Below are 17,532 nucleotides of genomic sequence, written 5' to 3' on the forward strand. Positions count from 1 at the left end.
CCCCTAGCTAACTCGCGCTTTATCCAGTGCAATGTAGTTGCCCATAGCGAAATCGCACTTTACCCAGCGCAAAATAGTTGCCTAAAGCTAAATAGCGCTTTACCCACTGCAATCAGTTTGTGCATAGGTGTGCGCCGCGCCAACCAGCGCACCGTTGAGCAACGTAGAGCAAAGTTGCTTAAACACAGCCATGCCCCCTAACTCATCTGGACAGTAGTAAAATAAAATGCAATGATAAGGTTTGAACCCAGGACACTGTGCACCATAATCAAAGTACTGAACCACTAAGCCACAACAGCTTAGGATAAACATCCGCTGTTAACATATATATAGTAATAAATGTTTGATTAACCATTGCTAAGCATGTCTGCAGTCAGACGAGAATATTCAAAAATGGCCAATCACAGAAAAGTGTGGGAAATGCAGTATATTTAAGCCGCATAGGCGGGAATACTCGCCATAACTGATTGTAGCTCTCATCTGCAGTTAGAATGTCTGGTGCTGGAGAGGGTACATGCTTTCGAGCACAACGCTGGGGCATCGAGGAGTCAAGATATACGGTTTGGCCCCTAGTCCATCGGCATGAGACTTGACTCCTCAGGGCCAGTTCCAAGGAATGGAGTATAAGGCAGAGGCTTGGAACCGGTTGGCTTATGAACTCACCAGTGCCACAGGCATCCCTCGGACTGGTGAGCAGGTCTGTCACCACCATGCAGACCTGAAGAGGCAGAAGCAGGACCTTCTGAACCAGTGGATCCAGGAGGCCAGTCAAATGTGGGATGCCCCACTACTAAGTAGGTAGCCATGGAATGCAGTATGTAAGATAAGCTAATAATGTCTAAATAATGGATAGGTATGTCTCAATATCCCTTTATTTACTCCACAGCTGCAGGTGCTTGTGCTATGAATCAGCAAGCCTATGCAGATAGGGTGCTAAGGCTGCACCACCAGGCAGGTTAGTAAATATTCTGCATGTATTGTTACATGATATATGTGAGCATGAGAAAAGTGATTAAGCCCAATAATACAGCAATAAAATGTCCTGATTAAATCCTCTGCATGTACTGTTATATAACAAACATCAGTGAGCCAGAAATTGAGTGTACTAACCCACCAATCAAGCTAAAACAATTCTGGAATACTATCCCTGCATGTAGTGCTCAATGTAATTAATAAATGTATAAAACTTGGAGTGTGTCTGTGTCACTTACTTTGAAATGTTGTTGTACCCTTGCAATAATAAATAGTACTGTTGTATTAGGTGCTGTCAACCCACAGTTGTGCAGTCCCATAGGAAGTGGATGAAGGAAGTGGCAGTAGCTGTGAAGTATAAAACATTCATTCCCTGAATAAATCATCTGCATGTACTGTCACATATCATAAGTCAGATAGCCAGGAATAGAGTGTAGTAACCCATGAATAAAGCAAAAACATGTTTGGAATACTACCTCTGCATGAATTGTCATAGATTAAAAAGTGAGTGAGCCTGTAAAACAGTCTTGTAACCTATCAATAAAGGTATACCATTTCCTGAATAGGTCTACTGAAGCTGAACAGTCCTTTTTATATGATCTGAGGAAGGCTTATTTGTCGAAAGCGCTTATCGGAAGACTGAGGACTGCTTATTTTATGTTATATTCTTTTCATTAAAGTTTTGATTTTACTATTAAGTTTTACTGCCGTGGTGGACATCAGGAGTTTTTAGTAGTGTTTTAGTAGTGTTTGCCTTTTCTCTTCCTCATTGGTGTCCTTCACAGTGTAAGAAAGTTTTTTACCTATTGTCCTACTAGACCATGTGCACATGGCGCTGGCCAATCCCAGCAGGGACATGGGTCCAGTCATCATACCTCTGCCTCTGATGATAGCACCCAGTCAGGGTTGGTACCCGATACTGCCCATAGCACCCCTGCTAGGCACAGGTATGGTGTCCATGGCTAGAGACAGTGATCTGTATGGCCTAGCAGGTACAGTCTGTGGCTGTCCCACAACCGCCCGAATATGGCAGCCACATGGTGGAGTTGTGTGCATGCAGACACACACATTTACCATACAACTAGGGCTCACACATACACACACACATTACATCAACATTGGCCCATGGAGTACTGTTGTCCCTCACACACACACACACACACACACACACACACACACACACACACACACACAGACATGCCGATTGAATGGGTCAGTGTCGGGCTCTGGCAAACCTACAACACACCCTGTGCATATGATGACACCTGTGCCACCTCCTGTCATCTGTCACATTGATGCAGGAATAGGCTAACATAGTTCTGATGACAGGGTGACATTATAGCAGTGTAGCAATATTAGCAAGTTGCCAACAGGAAGGAGTTCTGATATCGTTGTAGGTATATCTGAGCAAGCATTATGCATCACAGCTCTGATAGTCATTGTAGCATTGTTTACACCAGTGTGTATTGTCCACCCATGTGCCACTTGGCTGAAGTGTACAGTGTTGCCAACATGTGTTAGTGAGTGGACAGTATGTGTGTGATGTGTGCATTGCAAATTAGTGGGTATACATCTGTGAACATGGTGTTTGCGCACTGTCTGCATGTACGTGCATAGTGGACACCTGGGATGTGCGACATACCCTGTTCTACACATTGTTAACATCTCATGGTATCTTTCGATGGCCAGTATGCATTCTACTACAGATATGTACTAACATGGGTACACATGTGTGTATGACATGGGTTGGCACAATGCTGTGGTTGATACCATTGATCTCTGTCAATGATCTGCAGTCTGGCAGTATACACCACCTCAACAGCATGACTATAATCAATCATTAGATGATGTCCTGACAAATGACTCACAGTTGTAGGGAATTCAGTAACAGTTGGATCTTTCAAGTACTATACTATAACAGTAACCAGTGGTATTGACTGCCACAAATTCCTGGGACCACACCTGTGTGGCATAAAGCCCTCTTCGGTACATGCAAACATACTAGGGATATGTCCATTCACATCTGGAAATGCATGTATTGACCTACACTGCATTCCCCGGATGGGACGCATATCCTACACAAGGGTATCATACAGACAGATACCTGTTGTCCAATACATGCTGTATAGCAGTACGCCGTCTATGGCATAGTCATCCACATTTACTATACATACTATCCCGACAGTACCACATAGGTGGCAGCTCTGAACATGTATGTTGGGTACCAATGTGTACAGATAGACAGGTGTTATGTCATCTGTCCCGTGGTATCCACATATCCATAGGTATTGTGGGGTCCCTCTGTGTTTCACATAACACATTAGGGGCCTGCATGCATATCCACAGGGCTGGTGCACACCTATCATGACTGTCCATTATTGCCAGTCATTGTTGTGTATGAAAATGTCTGACATATACCCCAGCAATTACCCTCACTCACAGTACTCTTTAGTATGTGTCATGGGTGTGTGTGGCAGGGATGTCCTTGCCCACAGATCACTACATTGGCCGGTCTTGATGCATACATACATATGTGATCTATGATCTGAGAAGTAGCGGCACAATCTGTCGAAGGTTACAAATGTATTCATGTAGTACGCAGGCTTCATACCTATGTACTGATTGAGGTCACATGTACACAAATCTATTTGATACGCAGATACCCAATGTGTGCAATGCACATACTGTTTGAAACATATGTCATACCGTAGTAAAAGCAAAACCCACACTGCATTGACCACCTGTGGTACACACACACTGAGCGTTTGCAGGACTCAGACCCCTACCTGACTATGTTATGATACTAGAGAGAAACGCATTAACACGACACGCTATATGCATTACTGGGTGGTTTCTGTTCTCCTTGAATAATTGCAGGATGCTGACATCATCAGACTTTCCGAAGAGGGATGTACCTCTTTTAAAATGTGTTTTCACAGTCTCCAAAAAGGCTACTTCTCTCAAAGGAAATCACACACATACACTTGGTGTTAGCAGGACTCAAACCCCTACCTAACTAGGTTATGACACTAGTGAAATATGCATTGACATAACACGCTATTTGCTTTTCGGGGAACATTATTTTCCATTTGTAGGATGCTGACATCATCACACTTGGCAAAGAGGTATTCACCACTCCTAATGCATTTCCACAGTCTCCAAAAAGACCACTCCTCTCAAATGCAGTCTCACACACACACATTCACAGGATTCAAACCCCTACCTAATAATGTTATGATACTGGAGAGATATGCATTAACACAGCACACTATATGCATTACTGGGTGGCTTTTGCTCTCCTTGAATATTTGTAGGATGCTAACATCATCAGACTTTCCCAAGAGGGATGAACCTCTTTTAAAATGTGATTTCACAGTTTCCAAAAAGGCTACTCCTCTCAAAGGAAATCACACACATACCCATCCTCCCACATGCACACTTGGTATTTGCAGGACTCAAACCCCTATCTGACTAGGTTATGATACTAGTGAAATACACATGAACACGACACGCTATTTGCTTTTCTGGGAGGGTTATTTTCCAAAGCTCTATTTGTAGGATGCTGACATCATCACACTTGGCAAAGAGGTATTCACCACTCCTAATGTATTTCCACATTCTTCAAAAAGGCCATTCCTCTCAAGCGCAGTCTCACACACACACACACACATCCACAGGATTCAAACCCCTACCTAACTATGTGATGATACTGGAGAGATACGCATTAACACAGCAGGCTATATGCATTACTGGGTGGTTTCAGTTCTCCTTGAATATTTGTAGGATGCTGACATCATCAGACTTTCTGAAGAGGGATGTACCTCTTTTAAAATGTGTTTTCACAGTCTCCAAAAAGTCTACTCCTCTCAAAGGAAATCACACACACATACACTCAGCAATTACAGGATTTAAACACCTACCTAACTATGTTATGATACTAGTGAGATATGCATTAACACCACGCGCTATATGCTTTACTGTGTGGTTTCTATTCACATGCTGTATTTGTAGGTTGCTGACATCATCAGACTGGACATGGTAATGTGTGTGCACTTAGTGTTATGCAATCCCAGGAATGGAACCTTGTGGGTCAGCAGGTGTGAACATCTTGAACAGGAATACACAATTCATACCTGGCGTGATCTATCTGTGGACATATTACCATTCCCTCATATGACAATACATATTCATGCACGGATTGTAGGTTTTGTGGATACCACATGTGTCTGTGATGTTGGTAAAGGGCTATTCAAAGTCTAAGTGGGACCTGTGTTGCTCCTGTCAGTGATGTATGTCCTGGGTGGCTGCCTTGTGAGATATCTAGCAGGTTTGGGGAACATGATGTGCTCATTAACATACCACAGACGTTTGGGTTGTGTGTTTGTCGGTTTACAATATCTCTGTTCCTGACTGCAATCATGATGTACTCCATGGACTAGCATTTCAGACTTCATAGGCTTATAGGAATATAGTTCCTATGGTGTGTTGTGCACCAACATGTGTGGGGTGTGCCACATGTTGCTGTAACACATTCAACAGTGTAAGATCCTGTAGAGAGTGTGAGGCTCAACAGACTGTTTGGGTGCAGTGTCTGTTTGTCCTGTCATTCACTTATGACACATATGGGGAAACAATGTTATCCAAGTGATGGGATTCATTTGGCATTGGGAGGACCAGTTTACATATTCTACATGTGATATCTCCTGGTATGATGTTAGGGCCTTTTGTCACTGGGAGGTGGGTATGTATGGGCCTTTCTGACAGGATGTTGACATTGTCAGTCAGGTACAGTTGACCCTGACTCAGGACATATATGACTGTACATCGATAGTTCTGACATAGCTGAAGGAGGTGTAATGTTTCTGTCTGTACTCCTTTGCAGATTATCTTTCCACAGCAACAACAAACCTGAACACTAAAACCCTGTTATACTCTTTTACACACTTGACACACTACTGATCCTTTGTGATCAGTCAACAGTGTATGTCATCATCATATCCTGGCATGTCCAAAGGTCGGTTTTGTGTGTACTCTCCAGTCCAGCTGGTGCATATTGGAATTCTGATGCATTGTTACAACTGCCTTATGTACACAGGTAACACTGTCCTCCTACCAACAAACTCAGATATCTGTGAGAGGTGCAACTGTATAGACAGGCAGGAGGCTGAGCTCTCCCAAGCCATGACTGGCACAGTCTATCGGGTGGTGAAAGTAACCACACACACCAAAAATGCAGTCACACATGCACCTATGACAACAGCAAACCATATACATTGACACACAATGACATACTTGGAGCATCTAAATATACTCTGCCTAAGCAGTTGAGACATCCAAAGCAGACACACAAACAACTGCTAACACACAACCATACACACATCACATAGTTCACAAAGTCATTGAGCCACACAGTCACTGCCCTTAGGCCTACACAACACACCTCATACACTTGTATTAGGTGAGTGTAATTGTCTGTCACACTGACATCCCTCTCACCAGGCTGAACAAGGTGAAGGTCACTTTGTGCTGTGTGTCGGGTGCCAGGATATGCCATGACACATGCACTATTGTCAGTCTACTGCAAGTACAAATATGGCTCCATCATTGACCATTCTGGTGTGTAAACCCTCAGACGTTCCTCCCTGGACTACATGACAAGAGACATAGAGGGGCTCTCTGATCATGTAGCCCAGGACAGTATGACCCTGACCTTGTGTAGCATCTTACCCTCACCAAGTACTATGTCACAGTATACAGATGACATGATCACTTTTAACAGTTACCTAACATATTGTTGTCATTCACAGGGGATCCAGTGTCTGTCAGCCTGGGATTACATGCTCAACATGCCATGTACATTCGCTATGGATGCCATGCACCTGTCACCCCTAGGCTTTCACAGACTGCCTTAGGCTCTTGACACACACATAGTGGCTGTTTGAAGTGAGGGTCAGAAGACATAACCACAGCCATAGACATTACAGGGTACAGGAAACAGAGAGTGATGGTGCTCAACAACTGATGTCTAACCCTCAGACTGCATGCACTCAGGACTCACATCAGTATGGAATCTGTCGATATATGTGCAGTAATAAACACCTGGTTCAGGCCCACAAAAGCACAGCAGCACTAACAGGATTTACGTCATACCATGGTTTTCAGACACAAGACTCGGACCGGACAACAACAATAGGGGGGGGAATCCATATACATCATTCATACACACACCTCCAGGTTGGTAGCAGTACACAAAGCATTGGGGAACGTACATGTGCAACTGAGAGTGGGCAAAACTGCATTTCAGTTTGTAGACTGTTACAGACCACACTCCCAAACATGGGCACAACAGTCGTTATTCCTGGGAACACTGGGGAATGTGAAGGTCTCACCAAACACCATTATATTGTGTGACTTCAAATACACAAACATAGACTGGGTATACTACTCAAGCACTGACACCCTCGCACAACAGTTGTTAAGATTGTTACACTCAAATGCTAGGACAGACCTGGTCACCACACCCACAGGGGGTTAAACATGTGGGACCTGATTATCACCCACATGGGGACTCTATGTTCCACAACAGAGGTATACCTGTAATTGTTAAGGTCGGAACATACATTCATCTCACTAGACATACATATCCCATACACACAAACATCCTATGTGATCTCAGTGACATACTTCTCATGAGCAAACGTCACACTTGTGCAAACTGAGGTGGTATCCCTCAATGACCCTGGGACAGTGTTAATTACGGCTCAGACAACTTCATACTTTACAAGCACATTCTATGGACAACTACTGGAATTCATGGATCATGCTATCCCAGATGACTACAAGACTCACTCCTCCAAAGGCAGGGGACCTGTCTACTGGACCACGGCCATTACTGAGCTATACAGGGACAGGAGGAGGCTACTACATTATAGAGCACAATCACAATCAGGAAGGCATCTCTGATCAGTACTACGGTATAGCTACGATCACTTGTTGATTCATCTAAGGCCTACTTCTAATGGACACTTGCAACAGGCACTATGGACAATCACAAGGCCTTATTTAGTTATGTCAGGGACCTGGGTGGGAACTCACAGATATGCTGTGAGTTACTACATAATTACAAATGATACAGTGAACCCACTGACATTGCGAACATCCTGGACAACAGGTTCAGTGGGAATGTTTCCCCACCATACCCCCTGCAGTGCACATGTCCATCACAACAGGGTGCAGCCTCCCTGACATCACAGATGAACATGTGTGTGCTTCCCTCTCCATAGCAGACAACACAGCATCAGTGGGACTAGATAGTGCCCCAGACTGTGGCATACACGAGATTCATGACAAACTTCACACTTATATTATGTCACTGTTCAATATCACAGATACTACAGGATGTGTACCCATGGAATGGCGTACAGCTACTGTGTACATGCTCCACAGTGCTTGTACCACAAGGGACCCTGGACATTATCACAATATATGCCTAACTATCCTGGTCTGCTATGCTATGGAGTGTATCATCATGGAACACATACACATTGTGAGCCAACAGACACTGGATCCTACATAATTTTGTGTTGTTGTGGGCATATCTTGCCTCTTGCAGATGTCTGATGTCTTTAAACAGTCAACAGGTCCATAGATGTACACAGAGTTGTCCACACAGCCTACCTGGAGCTCGCACACCACTTCTACACAATACCCCACTTGGCCTTTACACATTAGATCACTGGATTTAATATCTACACATATGTCACAAGATGGATTGCTAACTGGATCATGGATAGCACACACACATGGTCAGTATTGCAGGTGCCTTGTCTGACTATACACCAGTTACACGTGGCATCCCACAGGGCTCAGTCCTGGGACCTCTCTTGTTCTGTATATATTTCTGATACATACTGGCTAACACAGGAGGAATATGGATGACCATGTTTGCAGATGACTGCAAACTGTGTGCCATAATAGACTCCACAGCTGGCACAAGCATCCTCAGAAAGGGTCTCACAGAGATGGATGACTGGTGCCAGAGCCATGGCCTACAGCTACCTTACTTTAGATGCATAGTCATAACCTTTGGTAGTAACATCGTGCACACACATTACCACATAGGTGATGATACATCACGTACAGTGTGTGTGATTTGTGATTTGGGGACATGAATACTTAGTACTCTTACCTTTGACATTCACATTGCCAATGTTGTTGGACACACCTTCTATTTAGGCAACCTTATCCCATACAGTTTTACATCCAGATCAGGTGGGGTCATTGTGACCCTATAGTCATCAGGCACATGCTTGGATACAATGGCCCATATAGGATGTACCTTACCCAACACCTGCAGCAACTGGAATGTACACAGATTTACATAACCAAGTGGATCTAGGGACTCACACAGATGGTATGCACAGTTTGGCTATGGTCACCCCAGCTCTCCTCAGTTGCTTACTGCCTACTTGGATGCAGTCTGTGCCTTTTGTTTGATGCCATGTCCATCACAGCATTGATGGACAGGCTCCACATGAGGATATCAAAGTCCCTTACAGCTACATGCTCCAGGGTTAGGTACGTGAGCAATGATGTTAATAGGACATGCTGGAGGGGCATATTACCATCACGGAGGCTCCACTCACACGGGAATGTGATCACAGTCCCACATATGCACAGACCCATGCTGACCACCTACAGGTGACATCTTCATAGGTGGACGGGTGATTGTATGTTTAGCCCTGGGATATGCTATGGGTCCTTGCTAGACAGAGGCAGAATGAAATGAACATATGTGAGACATCTTGTGTGACCTACTATTAACAGGCACAGTCTACTGATCTAGCATGATTGCAGAATACAAACACACTGTGGCTAGGCTTCTACATACCCTAGGGTAGATAGCCTAGTTTCATCATCTGAACCTATGCTAGTGTTCGGGATGCACATTGCTCAGTGATGGTACTGATTGCAGGTTTTGTTTCTTCTTTGCTTTACTGCTTCCTATGAACAACCTAGATTTCTGCATAACATATTTGATTGTGACAGGATTTCACTATATTATATTGTGTCTGTTGTCATATCACTGTGTGCACATGGTGGATTGGTGAATAGTGCAAAGTTCCTGGGTTGACACTTGCAGCTGAGGGATATGTGTGGCCCACTGCTGTACTCAAACTTGCCCTAAATGTGTGAGCATGCCCAGTCCAGACTTTCAGTGTTTTGTTGCCTGACATTTGTCTCATAGTTTCAAGTGTGTGAGCATGCCCAGTGTGACCTTGCAGTATGTTGCTGTCTGAGGTCCACTACGTTTGTTGATGTGTGTGAACATTACCAATATTAACATTTATTCTATATGTGTGTTGAATATCAGGTTCTATTATTACTGCAGGCCTCACCTTTGTGTCTTAACTCAACAGGGATTTTGCTATGCCCGCATAGATACTTAGCATTGACTTATCAACATTTTTTCATACAAGCTGACCACTGACATACTGTCATGGTTTAGTGGTTCTGTACTCTGACTATAGTGCACTGTATCCTGGGTTCGATGACTGTCACTGCTTCATATTTTCATACATGCCAGAACAGACTGCTTCAAGAAAAGTGAAGCAAATATGAACTTGTTAACCTGCTATTGATGAACTATACCCACATTTGACCAGACTTGCACAACATTGCTCAATGTTGCCCAACATTACTGGACAGTGCACAATATTGCTGAACATTGCCTGTAGTTGTGCTACTTAGTGTGTGCAATTTTGCTTACATATACTAAATAGTGGTGAGAACTGTTTAGCAGTGCTTTATATTGCTCAACACATAGCAATCATGCCTCAGGTGGTGCTGCAGGGCTGCCTATGCCGGATGCACATTTTACACTCCCTATACATGTTTGTTAACAGGTAGTGTCAAGTTAGGCATCGCTTTTACTATATGTGCGAGTCGGAGAGAGGTATCATTTCCAGGGTTCCTACTGAGCCAGTGTATATGCTATGCATTGCCTCTTTGCCAAGGCCAAAGCATACTGGGCATGCCTCCTTCTGCCTACTGGGGCAGGCACAGGTTTTTCCTCCTCAGAGTCACGGTCTGCCTGTGATGGCCTTGGCAATGGTGGGGGGCTGTTGTGCTCGGCCCTATGCTGCTCCTCTTGCAGCTGTTTTTGCAAGATCATATTGTGTAGTATAGCACATACCATGACTATTTGGGTACATGTAGTTGGTGAGTACTGCAAGGCTCCACCAGATGTGTCCAGGTACCAGAACCATGACTTGAGCAGCCCAAACACACGCTTGATTACATTTCGTGTTTGTGTGTGTGCCTCATTATGGCATTCCTGTTCAGGTGTGTGTGCATTTCTGATGGGTGTCATCAGCCACGGCTGAAGTGCATATCCAGCATCCCCCACTAGGTGACCATGAGGGATGTCCCCATTGGCAAATGTCTGGGTAAGCTGTGTCAGATGCCAGATATGGGAGTCATAGTAGCTTCATGGGCAGCCAGCACACACATTCATTATTATGCCCAGGGCATCACACACGACCTGGCAGTTGATGGAGGGGTAACCCTTGTGGTTATAGTAGACCCTACCCCGCTCACCAGCTGGTGCTTTGATGTGAATGTGCGTGCAGTCTATTGCACCCACTATCTCAGGGTATTCCACTATTTGCTGGAAGAGATGCATATTGCTGGCCAATACCTCAAGGGAATTGGGAAAATATACATGATCACCGATGTGCTGCCATGGCATTCAGGAACTGGTGCAGTACCCTAGATGCTGATGCCTGTGAAATCCACATAATATCGCCAGTTGGTCTCTGGAAGGTACCTGTTGCTAATATTCTTAGGCCAACACATACCTTGGTTTCCACTGGGATGGGTTCTCCTCTGTTGGTTCTGTGTGTGAGGCATGGCCTGCACAGCTCAACAATTTGCTGCATGAGGTCTCTGTCCACTCTATAGCGCTCCACTATCTCCAGCTCATGTAGACCCTGGTAAGTTACCCTAGGCCTGTACACTCTTCTCCGTCTCCTCACTGTGGGTTGCTCAGCAGCATTTGCATTGTCACCACCCTCAGCATGTTGCATATGTCGCCTTATGACAGCAATGGCAGCCCCTAACATTTATTTGTCTCAGTAAAGCTTTTTCAGTTTTCACTTCTATTAGCTTACTGCAGTGTTGCAGTGTGTCTGAGAAAAACATACTGGAATGTTTTTTGTTGAGTTTTAAGTGCTGGGCTGGGCTGGGCTAGTGTAATGCCTGTGTAATTGGCTGATTCTGATTGTTTTCACCTGCTAGCTCTGCTAGTACTCCCTGGTTAACTGCTAGCTCTGCTAGTACTCCCTGGTTAACTTCCTACTATTTGTTGTGCTTCCTTTTCCTTTTCTGGTTCCTCAGGGGGCAGCACCGCGCAAACAAGCGCAAACACGCGCACACCAGCTCACACGCACGCACACCGGCGCAAACATGCTTACAACTGTTTACACAGCCTTACATATGCTTACTCATGCCTACACACGCACACACACTTACACGCATGCACACTGTCTTACTCGGGTTTACTGGGGCGCACACGCGCGCATGCACGCTCAGCAAGAAACTTTGGTGTTATCCACAGCATACACCTTCTATTTCCTGACTTTACCTGGCCTACCTGTTGACACACCTCTTTCACCATTATGTAAATGTAAGCTGACACATGTCACTCTGCTCCAATGAGCTGCACTCCTTTCATACATACCCCCCTCGTGATGTCACCTATCTTCTACTCTGTTACTCCCCTTATCCTACTCCTACACTCCACTGACTGTGCTAATTTTCTATGTAAACTTGCGATCCACTATCATAACTCTCATTTGCATAGGATTGCCTACTAATGCTTAGTTACATCTCTTAGACTGAGCTTCCCCCCTTGGCAACCTCTACTCGGTGGCCATGTTGTCTTCAGCCTGCCATTCCCTTGCATTGTAAATTCATTTTAGCTATGAAATCCACATTTGTGGATCTTAATTATTAATTTTCTGCTTTTTAGGGTGAAGCACATTTGCACGGCGCTGCGCTATGGTTAAACCCCAGAAATCGGGATTAAAAAAAAATTATTTTATTTTTAATTTGCGTCACTTCCCACACTTCCCATTGCCAATGGCCATATTTTTGGCCATTGGCATGCTTCCTCCTGTGAATGTATGCTTTTTTTTCCAGCTGACATGGCTTTGTTTTGCTATTTGCAGAACCGTACTCCGTTATCAACTGAGTACATTTCTGCAAATAACACTACTCCTACTCGGACAGGTTCGGGTTTCCTGGATCGCAATTTTACCTCATTTGCATGGCTTTCGCCTGCAATTGAGGTAATTTGCATATCCCAGCCCTGTCTGTGTAGGACTAGTTTGGAGAGCTCAGTTGCACACCCCTGCCAGCTTTTCCTGGATCGCTCGGTGGACATGTTGGCTTCCTGGAGTCTTACTCTACTCTTAGACTCCGTGCAAGCCTTCATGAATCTGGCCCATTATCAAAAATATATGTTGGATGCATACTATCTCTGCTTAAAAGATGGTTGACATTACAATCTTTCCTATATAGGCAGGTATAAATATGTGCTCCTTCAGCCATATTTACATGAACATCCAAAAAGATTATCTATTCATAAGAAGTAGTGGAAGTAAACCTCAAGAAGCTGGTGGTTCCTTAAATATAACTCTGAAATTCCAACAACTTCTCTTCTGTACCCCCCCCCCCATAAAATAAAGAGATCATCCACAAATCTACAGAAAAAAACATATGTATTCCTGATATGGTTCATTTAATAAAAATTCCTCTTCTCATACTACCATGACAGTGATGGCATAGCTATCGGCACAAGATGTGGCCATAACTATGCCATTACGCTGCCAATACAGGTTGTTACCAAACAAAAACACATTATTTTCCAAAATAATTCGTAATGTCCTGATTTGTAAAAATCTTGTCATCAGAAAAATTTGAATACAATTCCATAAACTTGGTGATGCTCTCAACTCCTACTGTGTTAGCAATAATGGTAAATAGGGAGACCACATCAAGGGTAACCATTAGAAAACGTCTGTTGGAAGTACAGGAACTGAAAGCATAAAGGCCTCTTAGAAAATGTTCTGTATCTCTAAGTATATGTTCCCTGGTATTTAATAATGGTGTTAAACATTTTTCAATATTGATAGATACTGGCTCAGTGCACCAGTTTCTTCTAGATACTATCAGCCTCATGGGTGGATCAATAGTATTTTTGTGTAGTTTGGGCAAGCCTTGAATGATAGGTATAGTGGGAGATGTAACCATAAAATAGTACAACAGACTGCTGTCTATTAAACCGTTAGAAAACATATCCTTCAAACCTCTTTGTACTTTTTCTATAAACATTTAACTCTATTATACGGTAATTTTTTAATAAAATCCCTCATCATCCAACATATTTAACATAACAGAATCATATTTAGTTTTATCCATAGTATCTATGGGGCCACCCTTATCGGCAGGCCTAATCACTAACCTATCATTGTTCTGTAAACCAGTTAGAACTTCATGTTCTCGTCTTGTCAAATTATAGAAACTTTGACCATTATAGCATTTTTTCCTACTATTATCAGTCTATATACATCTTCGATGCACGTTCTTTCAAATGCATTAACTAAAGGGCTGACCGTTGGTACAAATGTACTCGGCTTTTTACAAACATTCAAACCTTGCATTAATGTAGTGTCAGAATCCCTATACATAAGTTTCAACATTAAATTATGGTTGAAAATCTTAATGTCAAAAATAAAATCTGTATAGCCAGACCTACCAGTAGGTATAAATGATAGTCTTTTTTCTAAGGCATTCAGTTCGTCTTCAGATAATGCATAACTCGATAGATTCCATACTTTGTCTTTTTTTGGTTCAGGAAGGCTTTCTTGATACTGTAAGGGCTCTCGTTTGTCTCTTCGTATTTTCTCTTGTTTCTGCTCCTGCTTCAGCCTCAATTCTGGTACTTTACTGAAGGTAATTTCTGCTCTTTTACAGGCAGGGGGAATGACAGCGACCATAGGCCTTTGTTGGCTAAACAATCCTCATTAAAAACAGTAGTTGTATTGTGCTTCTCTAACATATCAGATGCAATGGTTTCTTCTTGCACATTATAGATTTGGGCTACTACCTGTAAAGTTTTCCTTCTAGCACCCAGATCCTTCATTGTATTTTCTTGTACAGAAATAGCATTACTCATCACGGCTTCAATCACTCTAGGAGCAGTATTTCAACTGGATGAAGAAGTAAGGGAGGTAGAATTAGAGGAAATGTCCGGTCATCTGCCAGAAGTTGAATTAAAGGTAGTAACCTGGGTTTTCAACCAAGTAAATACATGACTGAGCTGAAAGTCAGTTCTATCCCTTTCAAGCTTGCTCAGATTGATTTTTAACAGCTTCCTCTCATATGCCGCAACTGAATCCATGATCTTAGGCATATGTCTATCTACCAAGACAGTTCCATACTGGTTTAATAAATCATTATAGACATTGCTGACACAAGAGCACAGGGTCCTAGCATCATTGTCGGCAGCAATAATCAGTAACTTTAAATATCCCATACTGGCATTTAAGTTGACCTGTTGCCACTCACTAAGAAAAGCAAAATCATTGTGGTCATAGGAAGGCATCTTAAGTGTATGCAGTCCTCAAGGTACGATGCCATCTTTCATACACACTTCAAGGTGATAAGACTGGGATTGAGTATGCTTCAACTTAAAAAGTTCCCTCTCCAAATTAAGCAACTGGCTCTTGAACATAATAACATCTATGGTGGAAGTATTAAACTGTACTTCCTCAGGAACAACATGCATCAAGGGATTAGTTTTCTTAACAAAAGTTCCAATGAATGTATCTACTTTAGTTTTCAAAGCTCTGTGCTCCGGGGAGGAATTATAATCCAATTCAACTAAATTGCCACTTTCAACCATAACCCTGTAAACACAAGTGAAGCAAGTAGCAATAAAAACCAACAGAAGAACAAACCAATCATTCACGGGTCCCTGTATCCACAGAAATACTATAGCAAGATATCCAAGAACAAAAAGTGGGCACAGGCTACGCTCCAGATTAAAAAACTTTAAAAACTTTAATGTAGCATAAGCGCTTTCACATTTGCTTCTTCGGGTGCATTAATCAACAGAATACAGACAAACCATTTAAATACAGCTGACATAATCACATGACCATTAAAAAAAATCAAGTGATTTATATTAAAAACATTAAATGTATTTCTTAAAAACATTAATCAAAACAAAAATACACAATACCATCAGAAGTGACGATTTAGTTAAATTGGATTATAATCCCTCCCCAGAGCATGGGGCCTTGAAAACTAAGGTAGATACATTCATTGGAATTTTTAAGAAAACTAATTCCTTGATACATGCTGCTCCTGAGGAAGTACAGTTGGATACTTTCGCCATAGATGTTATTATGTTCAAGAGCCAGTTGCTTAATTTGGAGAGGGAACTTTTTAAGTTGAAGTGTAATCAATCCCAGTCTTATCACCTTGAAGTGTATATGAAAGAAGGCAATGTACCTCGAGGGCTGCATATACTTAAGATGCCTTCCCATGACCACAATTATTCTGCTTTTCGTAAGTGAGTGGCAAAAGATCAAATTAAGTGCCAGTATAGGATATTTAAAGTTGCTGATTACTGCTGTTGACAATGAAGCTAGGAACCTGTGCTCTTCTATCTGCAATGTCTATAATGATTTATTAAATGAGTATGGAACTGTCTTGGTAGATAGACATATGCCTGAGATTGTGGATTAAGTTTCGGCATATGAGAGGAAGCTGTTAAACATCAAGCTGAGCAAGCTTGAAAGAGATACAAAAGACTTTCAGCTTGGTCATGTATTTACTTGGACGAAAACCCAGGTTACTACCTTTAATTCAACATCTGGTAGAGGAACGGACATTTCCTCTAATTCCACCCCCCCTTACTTCTTCATCCAATTGAGATACTGCTCCTAGAGTGATTGAAGCAGTGAAGAGTAATGCTATTTAGGTACAAGAAAATACAATGAAGAATCTGGGTGCTAGAAGGAAAACTTTACAGGTAGTAGACCAAATCCATAATGTGCAAGAAGAAACCATTGCATCTGATATATTAGAGAAGCACAATACAACTACTGTTTTTAATGAAGATTTTTTAGCCAACAAAGGCCTACAGTAGCTGACATTCCCCCTGCCTGTAAAGGAGTAGAAATTACCTTCAGTAAAGTACCAGAATCAAGGCCGAAGCAGGAGCAGAAACAAGAGAAAATACGAAGGGATGAGCGAGAGCCCTTACAGTATCAAGAAAGCTTTCCTGAACCAAAAAAATAATTAGTATGGAATCTGTCGAGTTATGCATTATCTGAAGATGAACTGAATGTCTTAGAAAAAGGACTATCATTTATACCTACTGGTAGGTCTGACTATACAGATATGATTTTTGACATTAAGATTTTTACCCGTAATTTAATGTTGAAAATTATGTATAAGGATTCTGACACTACATTAATGTAAGGTTTG

Source organism: Protopterus annectens, chromosome 1.part2, assembly GCF_019279795.1.
Source record: "Protopterus annectens isolate FY-2018-M chromosome 1.part2, PAN1.0, whole genome shotgun sequence".
In the NCBI taxonomy this organism is placed as follows: Eukaryota; Metazoa; Chordata; order Ceratodontiformes; family Protopteridae; genus Protopterus; species Protopterus annectens.